This window comes from Apteryx mantelli, chromosome 1 (assembly GCF_036417845.1).
Source record: "Apteryx mantelli isolate bAptMan1 chromosome 1, bAptMan1.hap1, whole genome shotgun sequence".
Lineage (NCBI taxonomy): Eukaryota > Metazoa > Chordata > Aves > Apterygiformes > Apterygidae > Apteryx > Apteryx mantelli.
The window spans coordinates 105,261,814-105,284,478 of NC_089978.1; positions in this window are offsets into that span (position 1 = coordinate 105,261,814).

Sequence of the window (22,665 nt, forward strand, 5' to 3'; positions counted from 1 at the left end):
AGAATTTTGTGGATTCTCTGGTGTTTGCAGGAAAAATAACTGACAAATTTTCTGAGGCCTTTCTGAGAGCTGCAGCAATAGCACAAAGTGATCCTCTGGGCTAGTGCAATCAAACTGAATTGGGAGGCAGCATAACTGAAGTTTAGAATGCCTTTTAAAGTATTAACTAAGTGTTTTTCACTGGGCTTGAATAGCTTATATCAAATTCAAAGTATATTTTGATTAAAGTAATGAAAAGGCATAATTTCAGCCTTTCCACCATGAAATGTTGACTTTGCATTTTGGCTTCCGTGAACTGACATGACTTTCTCTACAGTTTACCATGATAAGCTGTTGCTCTATTAACCCTTTTTCTCCAGCTCTGTAACCCTGTCACTGCAACGTTTTGACACAAAAAAACATGAATTCTCCCAAGAAACAGACAAAGGAGATTATCACAAAAATATCTATTTATTGCAGTAAAAGGCATCACTTTGCTGCCAGTCCCAGCTGTTCAAAAAACTCTTAGATCCTAAAGTCACAAGAGGTAATCCCCCCCATAACTGTTTACACTCCTTTCCTTTTCTTCCTGTTCTGAGACATTAAAATAGGACTTCCACAACTTTTCTGTGCACTTCTCTCTGAGTGGCTACAAATGCACTTAAAATAAATCTGGGACTCTCAGATGTTCTTAGTGATGCCAGGAGCAGAGCTTACATTCCTAAATGTACCAGTTATCAGAAAACTCCTGATAAAATAATATGTTAAATAAGAGGCAGAAAAATCAAGCTGAAACGTTGTTTTCTTCCCCTGTGTTGGAGTCAGTGATTCCCTTCCCATTCTCAGCCTTCTGCTCTCCCACAGCTTGGCTTCCTCTGAGCATTTCAAGCTCCCTGTAGAAACCGAGAGACCAGGAAGCCCACAGAAAGCATTCAGCCCCTGGGCAGCCAAAGGGGGACTCCACTGCTTGCAGAGGCATTGCCCGTGCAGCCGCTTTCTGTCTCCGCTTGAGCTTCGTGAATCTCTTGCCAAGACAGGTGTTTCAAGAGCCCACAACCAAGGGGAGATTTTGAACACGCAGATGATGAAGAAGTTACCTTAGGAGCTAAGACGGAAAGGGAGCATGGTTGTAGAGAAGGACGATAGAGTTATGAGAGGGAAGGGGGGAGTTGTGAGGAAAAGAACACAAAGAAAAGGCAGAATTAGAAAGAATTAAAGGGCGAGAAGGAACAATGCTTAAAATAAAAACATTAAAAAACTGAACTAATTACACCAAATATTGCAGTATCACCAGTGTGAGATCAAGGGCCTCATTCTCCTGAAAGTACCTATTTTAAACTAGCATTCCTAGATGGATGCATTCTCCACCTGAAGCAGTTTATTTGCCTACTTGGGTTATGGGCTAAGAAGCACAACCACAGCCGGCAGCCGCAGGAAACGGCTGCCTGTCAGTGCATCCTGCCGAGCCTACAGGCACCTCTCCTCCGGCCACAGCAGCCCCCAGCAGCTCCAGCCACCTGGTGCGTCTGGGTGAGCGTGCAGAAAGCTGCAGGGAAGCCAGCCCCGTGTTTGACTGCTGCATGTGGATTCACTGGAGCAAAAATCAGGTCCAGAGGGTCCAGGTTTCTGCTCCTGTGGGAAGATGGGGCCGCAGGCACGGTCATCCTAGGGCAGGTCAAAGTCCTTCTAGCCCTTCACCCTGTTTTTGACAAGCGGCTACAGGCAGGCTGTGTCTCGAGGCTGCGCCGGCAGGGAGAAAACTGGCAGGTGCACCTTTGAATGTGCTCGGTGGTGACTGGCAAGGCTTCTCATGCTGGAGAGCAGCACTGGGACTACAGACCAAAGTGCACTTCAGGTTACCGGGAATTCAATTTGTCATGAGAAAAAATAAAGATATTACTTTTTAAGCTGGTCAGAGACAGACTATAGTCCAGAAACTTGTAAGAATGACTTTTACTTAGAGATTGTAAAAATGTTTATGTATTCAGGAATGTTATTTTGCCCATTGAGAGAGTCCAGACCTAAATGAATGCAACTGAAACATTGTGTATATGTATAAACATACATATATAGAGAGATATTAAATGAGGAAAATATATTTAAAATGTCAACTAGCATAAAATCAATAAAGTTCAAAGAAAGCCTGTACCTTTTCATACAAAGATAAATACATTTTTTAATGTATAAAAATGAGAAATCACCTAATAAGGATTTAATTTACAACGTATAAAAATAAAAATCCCTATTCTTATATTTTTAGCTAGGATTTTCTCTGTAAAGTCCTTATAGTTGGAATTAAACTGTTAATGTCACTCAATATATAAGTTGCTTTTCAAATCTCAACCCACATAAGCATATACCAGAGTCAACTTCCCATGCAGTTTCATATGGATATACTTTTCAGCACTTCCTGACACATACTGTTTTGTAGTATTGCTGTTTGGTATTTGCTGCATTTACATTTTAGTAATACAGAACATGACAGCACACGAAAGGATGAGGTGATTTGTATTTACATTTTACTTACCTTTGCTGTGTTGGGTGATCATGGCGATTGGAAATCCAATCATATTGATTCAGTACAAAATAAAGATGGTGAAAATGCTAATTAAGACACAGTTAGAAAATACCTAAATGATACGATAGGGGAAACTAACATATTTCTGCAATGGGAAATCAAGCTTGCCAAACATATTAGAATAGTCTAGGCAGGTCTCCAAAATAATGGATGAAGATGTGTTTTTATTTAGATTTTTAAACACACAATTCTCTCAGCACACTAGGTGGCTGGGGAGCAACTGAGTTGTTTCATGAGTAAGAAACTTGTTAAGAAGAAGAACGCAGGTAGCACGCAAGCAGCCCAGCAGTCAGTGAAATGAGGCTTCTGGGTGCTATAGTAATACAAATAATTAATAAGTGGGAATAGAGCTCCAAAATGCATTAGCCAGGTATCGTAACATAATTTCCACATTGCTGCATAATTAATGTTTATATGACTACCTTTGCATCTGTTTGGAAATTTTCTCCATAGGTCAGCAGACTTCCACCAGCCTGCCAAAAGCACAAAGTGCACCACAGGAAAAAAACATGCAGACTTTGCACCCAGCGAGTGTACAGAGGAATCATCTCTCTGGGTTCATATAATCTGGAGTGCTTTCATAAACGGTGGCCAAAGCTGATTGATACACAGATTGCCAGCCAGGACGCGGGCATTACTATTGTCAGTTTTTGTTGATAGGAAGAAAAAGCCCCCTTCCATTCACCCGTAGGTATCAAGAGACTTTTAGCAACCTGTCCGTAGGCCTTTCCCAGGCCAAGCTTTGTAGCTGTTCTGGAATAGGCTGCAACATCCGCTGAAATCTGCATCTGCATTGAACAGCGTCCAGCTCTTGTCAGTGCCAGGACTCGGAACAGGCACGCAGGTCCAGCGGGACAGTCCCTGTATGTTTCCAAAATGGGAGTAATTTTAACCTCCTAACATTGCCTGGCAGGCGGCCCACTTTGTCACGTGCCTGGGAAACACTCCAATAATGCTGGTCAGCCTGCCACTGCGGAGGAAGAAAAGGTTACTGCACCCAGCTGCTGGAGATTAGCACCACTTCCTAACTTCATGCATAGCTCTTCCCTAATCCCGTCCTGTCAGTAAGATCCAAGCTAATTCACACACTGTCAATAGCAGAGATTTGCTAGCTTGGATCATTCTGACATAACCTGGTTAAAGAGTAACTCCACGGGCCATTTTGCTGGGAGATCTGAGGGACAGTAGTAACCTTTGCTCATCACAGACTGAATGTGCTGCTCAGCATGGTCAGGAGTAACGCAGCCCCAGCAGCGGAGTGCCATACAGCACTACAGACTAAAACGCTAGCTATGAGTATTCGTTCCAGTCTCTGTTGGTGCCCCTCTGGCGAGTAACCAGGCCAGCTAGCTTCCACAAAGTAACTCTCGTTCTTCTTTATGGCGTGGCCTGGCTGCCAGTGAGTGCCTGTCGGTGGCATTAGGATCTGGGCATGCACCAGAAGCGTTCTGGGTAGGATCACACTCTCCTGCAGAGGTGCAATGATCAACAGCAGGCCATTAAATTCAACACATGGAAGGCCACTTCTATGGCACTAGCTCTGGATGTGCAATTTTTATCGTCTCCGGCCCCTCTCTCATTTCAGAAATGGGTGGGGATTGCCCTCAGGCAGCCCTGCCTCCTCGCAGCACCAGACACCCACTGACCTGGGTTACAGCAGTTCAGAGCCGGCAATACCTCGAAGCGCCCATCATCCCAGAGGTGTGCAAAGCCATCTGCTGTCTAGTTTCCCCCACAGCTGTTGGCTTTCCTTGGCATCCTGAGCTTCATGAGGGTATTCTGGAGAAACAGCAATCGCAGCAGCTGCTACTGGGTCACAGATGGGACCCTTGACTTCATCCTGCCTTTTGCGGGAGGAACAATCACCACCACTGTAGCGGATATCTTCCCTTACACTGCGGCAACACTGACCGTAGGCAATCTGTGTGCAGCAAAGCCAGTTGCACCAGCTGACACATCGACTTTGAGACCCTCAGCTACTGCCCTGCTTATTTAGAGAGTTTTCTCCTTGCTTTTGCCCCAGCAGCCTCTGCATGCTGTAGCCCTCCTCCTCCAGCCCTGAGCCGGCTGCACAGGCAGCCCGTGCCAGGATGGCTCGCCCTGTGGTACACCGGAAAAACCTGCTTTCTGCCTGGGGGGGGGGAATTCTAGTTTCTCTAGTACAAACCGTTGTAACTGTAGCTTTCCCCTTGCCTGCTGCCCAGCAACCTCCATTCAGAGCTCCCGTTCAAACTGTTTTATAGGAGCTAGGTGAACTTTGTATGAGCCGTATGTGATTCTGTAATGGGTCATCACAGAAACAGTCAGTTTTGCTCTATAGTCCAAACTCACTTTAACAAATTGCCCTCATGACACTCAGCTCAAGGCAGTCACTGTAAAAGAGCAGGACAATTTATTACATCAGAATCATGAAGAAAGATCAGAGACAAATTCAGCAGTATATACAATTTTTATAGGGATTACTTCACAATGACTAATCTCTAAATTTCTTCTTTCTTTTTAAAGAAAACAGAAGTGAGAAGGGAAAAAGGTACTTAAAACAAGCTAAATACCTCATTTGCATAGTTTCTTACACTTTTTCAGTCTTTTTTTAAGTGTTAATTCTGATAGGACCAACAGGAAAAAACAGCCTGAGTGATTATAAACAGTGGCTGTGTGTGTGTGTGTGTGTGTGTGTGTGTGTTTGTTCAAGTGAATTCAGGGCATATTAGCAATGTCAAGTGTGTTAATACGTGCTAACCACTGGATGGCACTATTGGTCCAGGTTTCATTGGACAGACTGGCTACCTTTCACAGTACTTTCCACTCTTTATTTGCGAAAATACTTGAAATTCATAATGGCTAGAACAAGAAGTAAAATAACCAGGTGCAGTGGCTATTTTATAAATACACACAACTCCCTCTGCCCACTCACGTAAATGTTACCATTCTTCTTTAGGTAACCCAGAGGTGAAACAAGCTTCAGTCGTGCCTCATGAACCAGCAGAATAACCACCAACTTTCCTAAAATGGCCACTGATCTTCTACAGCCCGTCTCCTCCCATTTTTTGGCCCCTAGATTTTTAGCAGTGTTGGATTCAGGCAGTCCCTGCTCAGTTGAACCAATGCTGTGAGAGCTGATGGTGTCAGGCTCTGGTAAGTTTTTAGCACTTCAGAGAAAGTCCTTTGTGGAGAATTCCTGTACTTAGCAGCCAGACATTCGCGTCTAGCCACTGTGAGAAACTGAAGCCTAGCTGAGCCCTGCAAAGTTTTATAAGTCATATAAACTTAACTCTGTGATGGTGCATAGGTCAGGCCATTTCAATTAAAATAAGACCTAAAAGGGACATTTTCAGAAGACAGTACTGCTCCACTAAATGAGACTGTTTTGGTGGATTCCTTATTACCCTCAGTCCAGTATACTTCTTTACCCAACCAACATGCTTAATGACTAATCCTGTTTTACGCAGATTCTAACTTCAGACATCTGGCCAAGAGCAGGGACTGGGTAAGACCTAATTGTCTGTGCCACATGCTTGATAATTTTAAGGTATGTGGCTGAAAGGTTTGAGGAAGCAAATGGAAGAAATAATGTGGGCTTATCAGCTCAACAAAAATAAGTATGCCCTTTTCTAATTAGGTTCATAATTGGAAACCTAGATGAATTTTTGGCAGTGTGACAATATAAACTGTGAAAAAAATCTCCTTTCTCATCTCACAGTGTCTCGCAAGGGTTGAAAAACAGCAGTCTGAAAGGAGATCAGAAAGCCTTCAAGTTAGCATAAATGAGTGCTCCAGTTTCTGTGGGGACATGGAAAAGGTCTTTATATGGCATCTTATGTAATAAAAACAAGGGGCATAAGGACTTGCTTGGGGGAAAAAACATCCATTACAGGACACAGAACCAGTCTGCCACGTGCAAATGGTCTGCTGGGGAAAAAAGAATTTGAAAATAGACAGCACAGAGATACTTTCTGAGTTTTCTGTAATAGAGTAAGTAAGAATTTAATAATGTAATAATCATGTAATTTCAACATCTCCATTAAAAATACCAGCACGAGTTTTCTGGCCCTTTGGAAACATGCGCGATCCTGCCAGGTCAAAGAGAAGCCAAGCAACACAACAGCCCCAAGTAACAGAATCCCCCTTGCACGCCCAAGCTAGCGATATAAATTTAGAGAACACCTGGCTCCTCTAACATATCATTTCCTGATCAGCCAGACCACTAAACATGTTTCAGAAATGAAGAAAGCAAAATGCCACCAACACATAATCAGGTAATGACAGTAATGGGATTTAATAAGAAAGGGACGCAGGGGTAGTACCAGCACCAGCTTGGTACTGCAGGGGCTGAATTCCACGTGAAGCCTCAAAGCTTTTTGCGTCGCCCTCTCCCCTTGCTCAGCCAAACCCTGCAAGAGCAGGGATTGCCTCTAAAAAGAGGCAAATTTCAGACAGGATAAATTCTCACTTGTCCATCTTGTCCATCTGTGCCAAGGGGCCGGCAGTCTTTCAGGGTCACCCAGATCAAATGCTTCTTGTGTTTTTTCGTGTGACTCCAGTGATTCTAAGAGCAGTAACTTACCCAGAGGAGAATAAGGTGTGGTGGGGAGGAGATAAAGAGGCAAAGAAGGAGGTTATGAGATATTACAATAATGGAAGAAGTAGAAGAAATAAGCTGCTGGAGGGGTAATTTTTCCCTGCTCCTACCACCAGATGATGCTACAGAGCAAACTACAGTAGCATTAAAGGCTAAGTCTATGAGAACCCACATGTTTACAAGTTCAATAATACCATTTTGAAGATAAATGATTTTTTAAAATCCAGTTTTGTTAATCATACAGGTACTTCTTAGGCATTATCACTGTAGAGTATCAGCTCCTCACATGAATTAATAAACTGTACTCTCTTCCATAGACCCCCTCCCCCCCATATGGGCAATTACTTTAGTGCAATAAATGCAAAACTTGCCATGACACAGCCACAACCACCAAATCAGTCAGGGATGCAGCACTCACACACACACCCCAGAGTGATGTACATACCGCTCAGTGCACCACTACCTTTGAAGAAATAGCATGGGGGAACTCAGGCAACCACTAATCACCAGAATTAACTCACACAAACAACCCTAAATTGAAAGTAGGGGGACATTTTTTCATAAAACAGACACTCAGAGGCACATACAAAATACTTTCAAAAAATGAACCTGGAATTAAAGAACCTACTGACTAAAAAGACATCTCAGATTTAACAAGATATTAACTTTTAAGGCATATTACAGATTTTTCCCTCCTACTAGTTCCTCAGTATCCCACAAGCAGCTTTTACCCACCTCTCTTAGAACCTCTCACTCATGAGCACTTTGCAAATACTGACTAAACTTGTTCCTGAGCTGTCCCGCTGATTAACATAATTCAATTAAACCCAGAACAACTGATCTCAATCTGTTTTTAACATGAAGATTGCTCTTTCTGTTTCAGAAATGAGGAAGAGCTTTTGTGCCTGAAAGCTGCTCTGTTTCTCCAACATTATCAACTGATCTAGTGAAAAAACCCAACAACAACCCAATATCAAACCAAACTTCCTCTCCCTACAAACAGCTGCTGATTTACTGGCTTAGGCTGTGCTTTTCTCAATGGCAACGGCAGTTTAAGTGTCTTCTGTCCCCTCTTTACTTTCCCTGTCCATTCCTAGCTCCGTCCCATCCCTTTTGCTGCAGCAATACCACTGTTTGTGGAGCTGCTTGCTGGACTCTTTACATTATAGCTAAAGCAATGTAACAGCTCTCTGCTAATGGGAGGCTCTCCTTTCCCTTATGCTGGCACCCGCGCTTGCCTCTCCCTCCAGCCAGCCTGTTCAGGGAGCTAAACCAAGCGAAAACTGCCGTCTTGCTTTTGGGGACTCAGATTTTGGCTGACTTAGCTTGCTGGCTGTGGGGTCAGACCATGCAAGGCAAGCGGTTAGGACGGGTGGCTCAAGGGCCGAGGTGAAGGTGCGGGACCCGCGCTGCCCATTTGCATGCTCATTTGCTGTTAGGTAGCTCTGGTGTAATCTCAAACTGCATCCCAGGAGAAGAAGTGAGACTGGTGAGCATACCCAGAGGTGCCCCAGAAATCTGAGCTCTCAGCTTGTGTCTCCTGATGGCAAAGCCCGCTGTCCGTCTGGTAGCCTGTCTTTCTTGATCTGCCATCTGTAAGGGTTATCTTTCACATACAGGCACTCACCTTGCATCTAACTTTCAAAAATGCGGTTATTTCCATCTTCTTAAAGTACCTCCTTGACATTTAGGATGGTGCTGGTGCTTTTAATGAAATTGTCCTCGTTCACACACTCAGCACTCAAGTCTCATTTTTTTACCCCATACCTCTCTGTTAGTGTGTTCACACATGAAAGGGTAGAAGATGAAAATCCTGCCAGAAAGCATGCTGCTCCTGCCCTCTCCTCTGCTGACCTTCACGGGCTCATCGTGATTCTTTTCACAAAGGCAAAAGCCAGCCATGAAGGGCTGGAACCAAATCCTGCTGGGGGATTGGTGAGATGGTCACAAGGGCAAGCATTCCCTTTGGGATTTAGTTAAGGACAATAAATGCATTTCTGTCTGTGACCTAAATCAGGGCTGAGGCCAGGTTTCCAGAAGCAAAAGGGTAATGCAATAACCCGGACTGTGCTTAGGTTTACATGTGTGGGTTAAGCTAATCCAACAAGAAACAAATATTTCATTTTAAATGATGGTCCTTTTTTATCTCACATCAGCTTTCAGTAATGCATTCTTTATCCATAACTTAGCAATGAAATTGAAAGAAATCCTTTAATACTGTTACATGACAACAGGACTGGGATTGGAAGCAACGGCTATTGCCTTCCCCGTACTTTGCTTATGATTTTAGCAATCATACCCCCAGGAAAGTTCCTGCTTTGCTATTATCCAAAGTACTCTGTGACTGTATATGTCACTTCAGTGTCTCAACTGGCAGTGAACACAGATAAAAGTGTTTTTCAAAGAGAAGCAGAGGCGAAGGTGGACCCTAATTCGTCAAATGCATTCCCTCTTTTACAGAATCCTAGATGTACTATTGTTAGCCTTGCTGCAGCCTGATAATTATACAGAGAAATACTGGCTGCAAAAAGAGGGAAGGCAATATAGTTCTTGAAACATGCCAAGACCTGGATAGGCTTCGTGAAGGTACTTTATAAGGAATGACAGATATTTTGCACTTGTGAAAATAGAGACTGTCCCTAGTCTAAGGGATACTAAGCAGGGAGAGCTATTTTTTGTGTACAAATTTCATGGCCTTGGAACCAATCTGAGTTATTAAGAGCTAGAAAAAACCCTCTATTATTACAATTTTGTTGCCGTTTTCAAAGAAAAAGAGAAGGCAACAACTTCTGGGATGTGGTGAAGTGTGTTTTTTTTTTAAGGTGAAGGCAAAACTGACAATAGAATGAGTAAGAAGGCATGAAGTTCACCAGTACAGCACAAGTCCTAATTCAACCCAATTTTAGTGGCTTGGTTGGGACCTTGGTGGTAAGCAGTCCTTCTGCTAATCGTCTACAAGGAATAAAATGTCAGCCTACACCCATGCAACAGCACATCCTTGAAAGAGTACTAACAGTGTGCAACTACTTTTCAATAAATGACTTCTGTAATATTTTTAATTACTTTCTCAACTTTTGAACTTGAAATGTCCTCTGCTATCCCTGTCCCTCAGGTACTTAAGCATAATGCTCAGGAATAACAGACTTTTGTGTTGAGAAGAAATATCAAAATATGCATTACAAAGTGAAAAATGCATTATTTACAGATAATCAATTTTAAAAACGGAAAAGGAATGACTAGGGTAGAGATCGAATGTTGCTTTTGAGTTTTCCTAACCTGTAACAATCTCCTGATAAACAAATTTTATTTCATGTTTCCAATCACCAAGTTATCATCCTTACAATAAATCATGCTTGTTAATTGTGAATTGCCAAGTTTTTTTTCTGAGTGAACATTATCCTGGATGCCCCATATACCAGTCATGTCAAAAACAACTGTGGTTTTTGCAACTCAGTATTCATAAACTCAGAGTCTATTTAGGATGATAGTCAGTTTACTTCTGGTAAATTACCTGAAAACAAGGTTTCCTCATGTTGGGCAAGTAGTGTTACCAAGGGGAGTTTTACGTACAGTCCCTCATTCTTCTTCCTTTTTAATTTTTTTGGAGGAAACTGAACTTTTTATACATACAGTTATTGTGAGCCAAAAATAACAACTCTTAAATTAGCACTGAGTAGGTGGAGGGGTACAACTAGCACACAAGCTTGCCATAACAGTCTGAATATACAAATAAAGAGATGGGACTTGACATGCAGAATAACTAGAACTGTCAGATGACTAATGGATTTCACCCATTATATATTGAGGCCCTGGTAAAGTAGCTAATGAAGTGGGATTACTTAAATATATGTCTATATTAGCTGGCATAAGACCCAATTTTGCAATCAGATCTGCCGAGATGCAACTGTCTGCCCACACACATTTGACCGAAGGATCTGTGTTCGGTGCATGCGTGGGCTGGGCTGGCTGCGGCTGCAGCACGGGGAGGAGGACGGCTGCTCACTCACACATGCACCGTGTCCAGTAGCACCAAAGGGAGGGAAGGGGGACAGCTCTCCTGCGCTGCAGTTTGATGAGCGTTTAAGCCTGCACCGCAGCCAAGAAAAGCTGTCCCTGCAGGGTTTTCACCCTCTGGCCTTTTTTTCCTGCCCCACGCTGCTCCTGGCGTTGTGCTGACATAAGCGTCTGTAGAGCTGAATGGAGAATGGCATCAGGAAGCCGATTTGGCTGGAGAACAACTCAGCCCTTCTCCTTCCTAAGATATTTGAAACTTTCTACAGGAACAAAAATATTCCCTGACCAGGTCTAATGGTAAACTTTACCTACAAGTCAATTCCTCTAACACTTTTGCTTTGCCCAGATTCTGGGGTAGCTGCTGAAAATAGCATCAGTGTTTAAGCAGGAACATGCCAGTGCCGTACACGGTAAAGTAAGCAACAGCACCTCTCTGGTCTGCGATGTATCAGACCTTTATACACTACTGGATGTTTCTTGCTATCATGTTGCTTTAAAAGGTACTAGAAAATGTCCTGGCCTTTCTTCACTATTAGGTCTTCTTAACCATGCTTCTCTGTGTATCTTGCACTGAGAAGGACCTATAGAAGAAAGTGGATATTAGGTGTGAGAGGAGCCTAAGAGGTTTTATGGTGCTCTTCGGGAGCAGTAGACTTGAGAAATGGAGGAGAAGACAGGGAGCAAAAGGACCTGTAGGATGACTGCCTGGTCCTAAGTGTTGCCCTGTGTTTGTCTCGTAGCCCGCTGACTGCTGCAGGACTTCTCCTTTACATATGTACATAAGCCAAGTCTGGAGCATCCTGTGCAGTTGCATCCCCAGTACCAGAGGGAGACTGACAAACTGGAGTGTGTCTAGTGGAAGGACACGGAGATAGGGGCTGGACCCTGTGATGTGCAAGGAGAGGCTGAGAGAGTTTAGCTTGGAGAAGGGAAGGTGTGGGGAGATCTCATTGCTGTCCTCAACTTTTCAGAAGGGGATTACAAAGAAGACAGAGCCAATCTCTTCTCAGTGATGCACAGGGGCAGGAGACAAGCAACAATCACAATTTGCAGCAAGGGAAATTCTGATTGTACATAAGGAAAGTCCTTCATGATGGCAGTGGTCAAGCACTGGCAAAGACTGCTCAGAAGCTGTGAATTCTCTGTCCTTGAAGATACTCAAACCTTGACTGGGCAAGGCCCTGTGAACCTGCCCTGACTTTGAAATTAGCCTTGCTTTGAGCAGATGGTTGGACTAGAAACTCCCTGAGGTCCCTTGGAACCTTACTTTTCTATGATTTAAAGTCACATTCATGCTACCTTTGCTCCAGGTTATAAGGAAGTTTCCCTGTGCCATATTGCCTTCCTTGGCCCCCAATGAAATGCCTCAGCTTTCATCTCTGCTTTTCTCTCTTCCCCAGACTCACTGTACTGAAACTCTGCTGAATTCCTTTGTCTACTGTGTGGGGTGGTAGGTTTGTATCCTCGCACATAATGCAGGGACAATTCAGCATGCTGAACTTTCTGACTTTTCCTTCTGGCTTTTCTTTGCAGAATCAGAGGAAAGGAAGAGTGCTGGGTTCGTTGTCCTGATTTTGCTTTAGGCTCCTTTGCAGTCGCCAGAGAAGCCCTGCGAAAAGCGAGGACGGCTCACTGTCAAAGCACTCTGCTGCCCAATGGTGTTGGCTAAACCTAGGAGGAGATACAGCCTTTCACAACCTCCATTTGGGCAAAACAGTTGAAGATCTGGCTGTCAGTTATACTGCTAAGTACAAGCTATAAAATAAACTATTCTTGGGATAGCTTTCACATGCTTGGGTTCTTCTGGTTATTCTGAATGGCCACTTGGCTTTTGAATTTTCCTAATCTGGAACCGTGGCGCACTATCAAATTTTAATAAGACCTCCTGGTTGAATCAGTGGGGAGTTTTACCTAAAAATCAATGTCAGGAAAGGACCTGCATTAAATCTTGCTGATTAAATGTTTTGACTCAAGTGCCCAGTGTGGTAATGTCATTGAAAACCTGCCATTAATCAATGACTTAATGAAAAAAAATGATGTTTTATATTTGGATCTGATTAGCAAGCAAAATAATGATTAGTGAGTAGATGAGATTTTTTATTTTTTTGAACAGACAACAAATATTTGATATGAAGTATTTGAAAATAAGTATCCTTAGTTTGTTATGCATCCAAGTATTAACAATGATCATTGCTTTGTATTTTCCCATCTGATTTTCAGAGTTGACGGGGGGTGCTTCCACTTTTATGTGTTTAAAGATTGCCTTGTATAGTTTGGTAGGTTTTGTAAAATATTTTCTGTTAAGACACAGCTCATGTTTATTTATTAATGCATTTTAAAATGTACTTATCCAGATTTGAGCTGAGTTATGAATTAAAAAAAATACTATGGCAGCTGGGGCAAGACTTGCGACAAGGTGCTCCCCAGCTTCCCTAAATCCTGTCAAACAGCTTGTCTGTATGATATACAGCAAAGAAACTGGCTTAAGTTCCACCAAAATGTGAGGAATACATGCGGTGCCAAACGTGGGAAAGAACCAGGTCGAAGATCCAGTGTCACCAAGAGGAGTTAGTGCCGATGACTCCTTATAAATGTTTGGCAGGAAATACAAAGGAAGGAGGGGAACTACTTTAGAGAAAGGGTAGTATCAGCGCAGGCCCGAGGGATTACCAGCGGGTCAGGAGTAATGTGAATGGGGAAGCAGAAGCAGGTCCCCGACCACCTCAGAAGTCAGCTTTCCCAGATGTAGCAGAGCAAGCAGGGAACCGAAGCCGATGGCACTTGATCAGCCAGGATTATATAGCAGAAGAGGGTCAACCCTGGTGACAGGAGGTTTGGCTTGTAATACGACTCCCAGTTGTATGTCCCAGGTCTGTTATCTTTAAGGAGGCTTGAAGGAGATAGGGTAGGTGTTATATTCATCTAGGCTAGATCTAGATCTATATTCACCCAGATCTAGGGCTTCTGCTGGTAACTTGCATGGGCCAAGAAGGCATTTTTTCCTCTCCAGATACATAATTCATAATTTAGCTCCACCACATGCACTTAAGATTGCTGTGACTGGAGCTACAACGGCGGGGGTGATGCTCTCGCGGCGTTAAAACGTGGAAGCTAAGTGCTTAAGGTGGCTCATGGAAACCAGGCCCGGGTTTCGAGCGAGGAGATACTTCCTTCAAGCCAGGCTGGGACGGTGGTTGGAGGGCTCTTGATTGGAGGGCACTGGGGTGTGCCTGGAGGCCCACTAGCAGCTCCCCTGGGGCCGCGGCGCCCCTGGTGGGTCCCCCCCCCGGGGGTCCCACCGGAGCTCTGGCCCCCGAGGGGGGCCGGCCTGAGGGGGGCGGCGGTTGGGGCGGGGCGGGGCCAGGCCCTCGCCCACGTGCCGGGGCTGTTTACGGTCCCGCCCCGGGGGCGGGGCCCTCCCCGCCTGCAGCCAATCCCGCGGGCCGCGGCGGCGGCGCGCGCTAACTTCGCCCGGCTGTACCACCTTGCCCGGATTGGCCGGGCGCTGCCCCGCTCGGCGGGCGGCCGGCACGCCTCATTGGCCGAAGCGGGCGCGGAGCCGCTTTTGTTGCGGGCTCCCTTGGCGCTGGGAGGCGGCGGCGGCGGCGGCATGTGGCGGCGGCCCCCCGCCTCCCTCCCTCTCCCGGCGCGCCCCGGGCCCTGGGTACCAGCCCCTGCGCCGCGGCCCCTCTTCTCCCCACCTGGGTGCCGCGTGGAGCATTGTCACACAACATTCCAACTCCGAACGCCCCGCTGTTCGCCGCCGGCCGCTGCCATTGGCCTGCCGGGGCCGGATTGACCTGCGGCGCAGCCAATGGGCGCCGGTCTCCAAGGCGCCCGCTGGCGCCGCCCCTCGCAGCGCTGGCAGTAACAATATGGCAGCGGCGCCTATTGGCGGCGGCGGCGGCGCGCTCTGAGCCGCGGCGGCCCCGGGCGCCCGGCGGCGGCGCGGGAGCAGCAGCGGCTCCCTGGGTGCGCGGCGCGGCGGCAGGTGAGTGGGCGGCGGGTGCCGCGGTGCCCTCACCGGCACCAGCACCGCCATCGCCCCGGCGGGGCGCAGCCGGCCGGGCATTGTGCGGCGCCGCGGGCACGGCGGGGCTCGCCGCCGGGGCGCGGGGCGGGGCGGGCGCCGCGCGGGACCGCTGCCGGCGGGCGGGCGGCGCTGCCGGGAGCCCCGCCGCCGCCGCGGGGCCCTCTTTTGTTCGGCCGGTGCGCGGCTGGGGCCGGGGCCGCTGCGGGGCGGGCGGGGGGCCGGGGCCGCTGCGCCGCAGGAGCATCGTCCTGCTGCCGCGGAGGCGCCCTGCGCAAGCCCGCCTCGTAGGGCACTCATTCACAGCTGCTCTGCTCCTTTCTTAAAAACTGTCTTTAAATATCTGTTTATATTTTACGCCCCCCCCCCCCCCAAGAGGTTGCCCAGAGGGGCTGTGCAGGCTCCGTCCTCGGGGGTTTTCAAGACCCTCCTGGACGTAGCTCTGAGCAGCCTGGTCTGGTCCCAGAGTTGGCCCTGCTTTGGGCAGGAGGTTGGGCTGGAGACCTCCTGGGGGCCCTTCCTGCCTGAGTGACTGTGACTGAGCTTTACCTGACAGTGCCGTGGGAATACGGGCAGTGTAATTTAGGGAGTGTGTCACTGATTTGTGTAGAGTAGGCAAAGATCATGTATTTCTGCATACGGGGGTGTGAATTTAAGCATACATAGGCTATAGTTTTGATTATTTGAAAACTGGTTTAAATTACTCCTGTTGTGGTTTGCCTGTGCAGTCCTTGCTCAAGTTAGGGACTGCTGGCAAATGCACACAATCCTGGACTTAAATGCAAGTACTTGCATAGATGCAGTCTTAAATAGAGTTGCACAAATGGATGCTTAATTTCTGTGTACAGCTCATTACTACCAGAGATTGAAAAGTGTAGAGAGAAACTGACTTTCCATTCCTCACCTTCCCTTAATTCCAAAAACCTCTCTCTTCCCCTCCCCCTACTCCCAAGCAGCCAGAAGACTCTGGGATAGTGAAAGCTGGCTACAGTTGGAAAATAGGTAGTGTTTATGATTTGTTAATCATTTTTTCTATGTATGAAATTCTGATTTAAAAATGTATTGGAATAAATTAGGAGAAGCTGAGATCTATGGAGTGATTACTCGGGTACCTAATCTGTGATTAGAGCATCCTTTCTCCTTCCTTTATTATTAAAATGCTTCTGTCAAGTTCAATGACACTTCAGTGCTGTGATATAAAATTATGGAACAAGGGCAGAAGAGACTTCCTTTGCCTTAGCTGTAAGGGCGTGATCGGGCAGAGAGCATCTTCCACTGACCCCTTCAGATGCAGCTGCCATTAGAGCCCCTCTTACGGGTATTTGCTCCATACTCCCATCCGTATAAGATCCCGGTCTGCCCTTCCCCTTGCAAATGCTGGCTTGTTCAGGCAGAGCATCGTTTATCAGGTTACCTGTAACAGTTGTCCTTGCTGCTTCCTAGCATGTTAGCCCATGTGGATGGGGCTGTCCCACAGGATTTTAAAGACTCGCATGACCTTGGAAAGCGCTGTGGTTCTCTCTCTCTGCATTTCCTTTAATTGTCCTTGTAGACTGCAAGCTCTTCGATTTGGGGACCGCTCTGCAGAGCGGTCTTGGGAAGTGTCTTAAACATGAGGGTGATGAGCAGGTTTTTTTTTTTCTGTTATTCTGTGAATGGCAATGAAGGTGCTACACTAGCACTTCTATATGCTCAAGATAAAATGTGATGGTGAGGAAAACTTTTTTTCCTTCCCTTCCAGGCCCCTGGAGTGGTGGATGTAGAAGAGGAATGTGATATACCTGTGGGGGCTTGGCACGCTTCTGTTTTGGCTAGAGGCAGATTAGTCCTGCTCCCACTTAGGCTGTGGGAAACACTTACTGTCCAAGAATCATGTTTCCTGCAGAAGAAGAAGCCATTTGCTTATTGAATAGCAGAGCAACTTCATAATGAGAAGTTGTTGGAGAATCCCTTTAAAAAGAGTTTAATCTATAGCCTTTTTGTTATTGTTGCTCTTGCATTAATGATCAAATTATGCTTTACAGTATATTCAAGACTGCATTTTGGAATCCTTAATGATAACTGACTTTGAGATGTGGCCCTGTGTAATCTTATGTGATGGTGACTGTAATTTGGTTTAAAAGAAACAAGGTACACTATTGTCTTAAACTGCCTTTTTGTCTTGTCTAGTTATTCTTGACTGAAGTAGAATTCTGGGAATCCTACCTAATATCTGTCCAGTGATTCATCTATTTTTGTTTGGAAGAGAAAACACTTTTTAATCAGAGGTGCTTATGGTGTTTGTACAGTGTAGGCATTCAGTAGCCAGGAACACTGGAAAAATCTTGTGATGCATCGTTTGAAAGGACCGCTGTATATAATGGGGGGAAAAGACCTGTTTGATACCAGCTCTCACCATTTCTCAGACTAAGTTCTCATGCTGTAGTGAGGAGCATGGTATAAATAGAAATGCTAGATTTTAGCCACTGAATTCAAAGTTATGGTTTCCACAGCAACCAGCACTCAGGCCGTTGTCTACATGTGTAATATTTTTCCCTCTTTTAAAAATCTGGCTTCTTGTGTTCTCCTGTGTCAAACCCTCTTCCATGTATCTAGCATTTATTCCTCCTACTCTTTTTTTGGTGGTCTCCTTCTGCTTTCTTGTTTCTGTTTGCTGTCTTCCTCCATTCCCAGCCATCCTCTTGTCTTCTCCTGAACCAGCGGTTGAAGGCATTCTGTGCAAGATCCCTACTTGTGCAACACATGCATCAGTCTTTTAAGTCCTTCTTTTGGTATAAGCATTTACTTCCAGCTGTGCCGGCAGTGTGATAGGCACCACACAAACACAGGAAGAAATAGTCCCTGCCCTGAATCCCTGGCATATCCCTGAAATAAGGGAAGGTTGGAAAACACATGATTATCTGAGGAGTTGTCTTAGTGGTAGGTCCACACTCTCTCCTGACTTCTGTCTCCTGCTCAGTCATTTCTCTTGAGGCATAATGGAAACGCAGCCAGAGAACTGTGCCTGTGTTGAGGACTTCAGGATATGTGCTTCCCATATAAAGATCATGATGCAAATACTTGTTTTTAAAAATGTTTGTCACATGAGCTTGCAGTGTTGCTGAAGTGTTTTCATTTATAGCTAGGAGGTGAATGTATATACACAGTTGTGTCCAAGTTACGGTTTCCAGAGCAACTAGAGCTTTGTATCTCAGAAGGTTGTAAACGTTAACTAAAATGCAAAATGTCACATCAAATTTTCCTTTCTTAAGTTCAATATTTTTAGTTACTGTTAGAAATGCAGCTGTGCTTATCTGAGGATACATTTAAAAACCTTAAATGACCAAGCAGATCATCTTCAGATGTGCACTTCTGGGCTGAGAGCAAGAATGTGAAATTTCAGCCTCCAAAGTAATTATCCTTAGAGTTACAGCATAAGGCACATAAAGAAGGAAGGGGGGGGAGGGGGGAGAAGAACGAATGGAAGTACTATCATCTCATCTATATCTATAATCAGAACTAATGACAAAAGTGCAATCTGGCAAGAATGAGTAAAAAGCTGATGTAGGCTGAAAGAGAATATTGAATGAAGGATTACAATGGCTGGATAATCAATTCTGAGGAGGAAGAGGACTTGGGATCCCCTGTACCTGGGAGCAGTTGGACAGGCAGTGGTGCTGGAGGCTGCTCTGATTTTTCTGCTGCTCCTTGTGAAGCTGGGTCTCTTTGGTGGTGTTCCACAGATGCTTTTCCTCTGAGCAGTGGTGTCCAGGACCTTATGCATCAGAACAGGCCCCTTTCCCATTATAGCTCAATCTGAGCCAATGCTATTTTCAAAACAGATGATGTATCTGCATTGTAGGTTTTCTGCTTGCTTTGTGAAGAATTTTGTTAAGAATAGGCATGTCACTCCATTATAAATTGCTCTACTGGAGACTTGAGGATTGGTCTGAACAATGATGCCATAAAATGTTTTGTAGGTTACCTGGGGAATCTTAGGCAGGAGCTTTAACTGTTGGCTTATATATAAAGGTATCAAACAGAGGAGATGTCTCAGGGGTCTTGCTTTCTCTTTTTGTTAGTAACCTTTCAGCTCCTTCTCTTTACACTTTTTTTTATATTTCTTATTTTTATATATATATATATATATATATATATATGCACACACACATTCTATTGATGTTGCCACCTATAATAGCACTGTCAGCAGCCTATGGGTTTTGCTTAATAAAATGGAGGAATGATTCTTCCTTGTGAGATGATTTTTAAATTAAACATAAACCCAAACCTTCATGATCTTTGGTATGCTGCCCAGACTATAGAAGCAGAGTGATTAAAATAGCAGCTGGTAATGGCTTGAAGCAAGTTGAAATGCCTTGAACATCTTACTGGGTATCTCTTAGCAAAGGTAGAGGTTTTGTCTTCTCTGTAGTGGGCCCAATCTTTGTGATATTGCACAAGCCAAGAAAGGGTTTTAGATTGTGTGGGAGCAGGTTGTTCCTCAATAACTGTTACCTGTCCCCATGACAGGCAATGTTGCATGTTGGGTGGCAGCTGGTAATAGGCTGGGAGAAGAGCCGGATTGTTTGCTGGAATAAGAATGACCTATTTATTTTTTGTGTGCTCAAACTACCAGTGTGTGCTATCAACTTAATTGACTAAGCCTTTTGAAATAAAGGTACTGATGCTGGGGTTCAACATGAAAATGTGTCTATCTTGGCAGTAGAACATCTAGTTTTTCTTTTCTCACGTGCACAATGTAAATATGCCTCTTTCTTGACCTTCTCCATTAGTTTCAGTGGATAAAGCCAAGTCTTCAGAGGAACCAGGCAAGAGTTGGAATAACATACCTAATCCATTAACATTGAAACAGACTTGTTTTAAGAGTTTATTCTCCTACAAAAGTGGCCAGTGATTAAGGAGTGCTGGGGAGGTGGTTTATTCCTAAGGGCTGTTGCTCTACCTGGTTTGTCACCACAGCTGTTTAATCTACCTGGGGACCTACATCCTTAGTTTCTAACCGGCTTCCTTCTGTGGTAATTATTGCAGGGGAAGTTATCTAACAAGGCTGCAGTGTTTTCCCCCATATATCCTCCACCTAGGAGGTCTCTTTTGCAGTTTTGGGCAAACCCTTGGCCTAGAAAAGCAAGATGGAGAAGGACAAAGTTGGTGTCAAAGTAGAAGAGCAAGAAGTTATGTCTATAGGTAAGTGATGAGAGATGGATTGTTGAAAACAATCATTTTGCATTGTGGTTGGGAAACATTTCTTCTCGTAGCAGCAAGTCTGTCTATTTTATGATTTTTGTAGCCCACACTGCAATAATATAAATACTTGGAATGTATTAGGTGTTTAAGCTAAAGGATCTTTTTACCTTTGGACACAGTAATCTTGTGCAGCAGAGTTCTGCATAGCTTCACATTATTCAGTATGTCTTTATGTTTAATTGTTTTTCCCCTTCCTGTGCTCTGTTCCTAACATTAGTACAGTTTTCCACCTCATGGATTAATAATTTAAACACTTGAACTGATTAAACACAAGCATCTGAGCTAAGAACAATCACAACCACTTTTTGATCCAGAGTGACTTCTCTGAAGATTCAAAGCGACTGAAAATAGCTTCATCGCAGAAACATCAAGCATAACTTGAAAATTATTACTGTAACGTCATGGCTTCTGGCGGTGTGTGTTTGTCTTCCGATTAGCAACATCTCATTGAACAATCGAGGGTTTATTGATAACTCATTTACTTTGTCTAACCGTGTGACTTACCGAAGGGCAGGACTGTCTTTCCCTTTGCAGAATGATGTGGAGACTTTGATGCAGGGTGGTTCTCTGGTGTGCAGTAACTTGATTACTCTGTTGAAGGGCATTTTGTGGAGATGAAGGGATTGCAGAAAGTTTGAGGAAATTTCAGCTGGTGAACTTGGAATGCATTGCATGCGAAGCTTCCCGCAGACAGCATCCTTTGGGCTGAGTGTGGCGCCTGCCTGCAGAGGTGGCCAGGCTTGTGGAGGAGAGGAGGACAGGTAGCTGCTCCCAAGAGACCAGTATGTGGCCATGACTTGTCTCGGCTGTGCCACCCTTGCCCTTGGTGCCAGGAGCTGCCCCTCACGGGTAGCAGTGGTTGATGCTGATGTGAAGAGAATGGTAGGAGAGGTTGGACAGCCAGGAGCTGCCAGTGGCCCCTTGGCCATCGTGGCTCTTGCTGCCACGTGCTCAGCTTTTGCAGCAGAGCAGGGAGGGCTCGCGTGAAATCGCTGTGCTTGGGGACAGGTTCACTCCTCCTTGGGGAGTGTGGAGGGGCAGGAGCAGTGTCTCCTTGCTGTCTGGAAAAAGATGTTATCTTTTCTTTCCAAAATGTCTTTTCATAAAAGAATAGCTCTTCTCTGCTCTCCCCATGTAAAGCTGTACACGCTCCACAGCCTCCTTCAGAGAACTGCAACTCTAACCAGCTACCCAAGGAAAGAAGTCTGTCTCTTTTTTCTTTTTTTTTTTTTCCCTGCCCTGACGTGAGACCCACATCATCCTGCATTGTTACCAGCCAGTGCTCTGCCATTTATTCTGAAACTGGCTGATGATAGTGCTCTCAGAAGACAAGAGTTTCCTCTTCTTTTGTTGTAAAAAATACTCTCAGGAAGCTACCTTATAGAATAACAGCATCTCTCTAGGCTAAAGCTAAACCACAGCTGGAAAACATCTCTTATCTCTCACTCAAAACATCTTGCATTTAAAGATTTAAAACCTCCTGCCAGAATGCTGTGGCCTTACACTTTGTCCATAATTTTCTGCTCTACCAACACTTACTCTGCAAGATCACGAATACCGTGGTCTCCTTTATCTTGTCCCTCCTCGCTCACATGGGAAAACTGGGAGAAAATTTGCTACATTAAGCTTCAAAACTTAGTTTGCATTTTTTTTTTTTCCCTTTACAATAACCTAGCCATCTTCTTCATTTGAAATCACACCAGCCCTCCCTCTGGCTTTCCACCCTCCCTGATAAGCAATACAGTCAGGCTCCAGGCTTTCCGCAAGTGAAAGCAAATCCTGCTCGGATCTGGTTACTGCTTGTCTGTCAGACTCTCCATTATCATAGAAGTGACATATTTGTTGTTTTGAATGATCTCTTGTCCTTTCTTCACAGTCCTCCTTCTTTTTCTTCTTCTAAGAAAAGTTCTGTTCTGTCCTTTGTCTCTCCACTCAGTTTGGGGAGGGGAGAACGGGAGGAGACTTGTTTTCCTTGTTAATCCAGGACAGGCTTCCCAACTACTTTCCACCTACCTTCAACAGTTCTTGCAGCACTGATCTCACATCCTCTCCTTGCCTCTCTGATTTGCAGTCTCATCCTGTTCCAGCACTGCCTTGATCTCCTGGACCATAAAAACCCCGTGAGCTTTGAAAGTTTACTGTCCCACTGTCAGTCATTACTCTTGCAATTATTGACCTTGGGAACTGATCAGGCTCTTTATGCTGTTCCCTGGCACTCAGGCCCATGACTATATTCTGTTC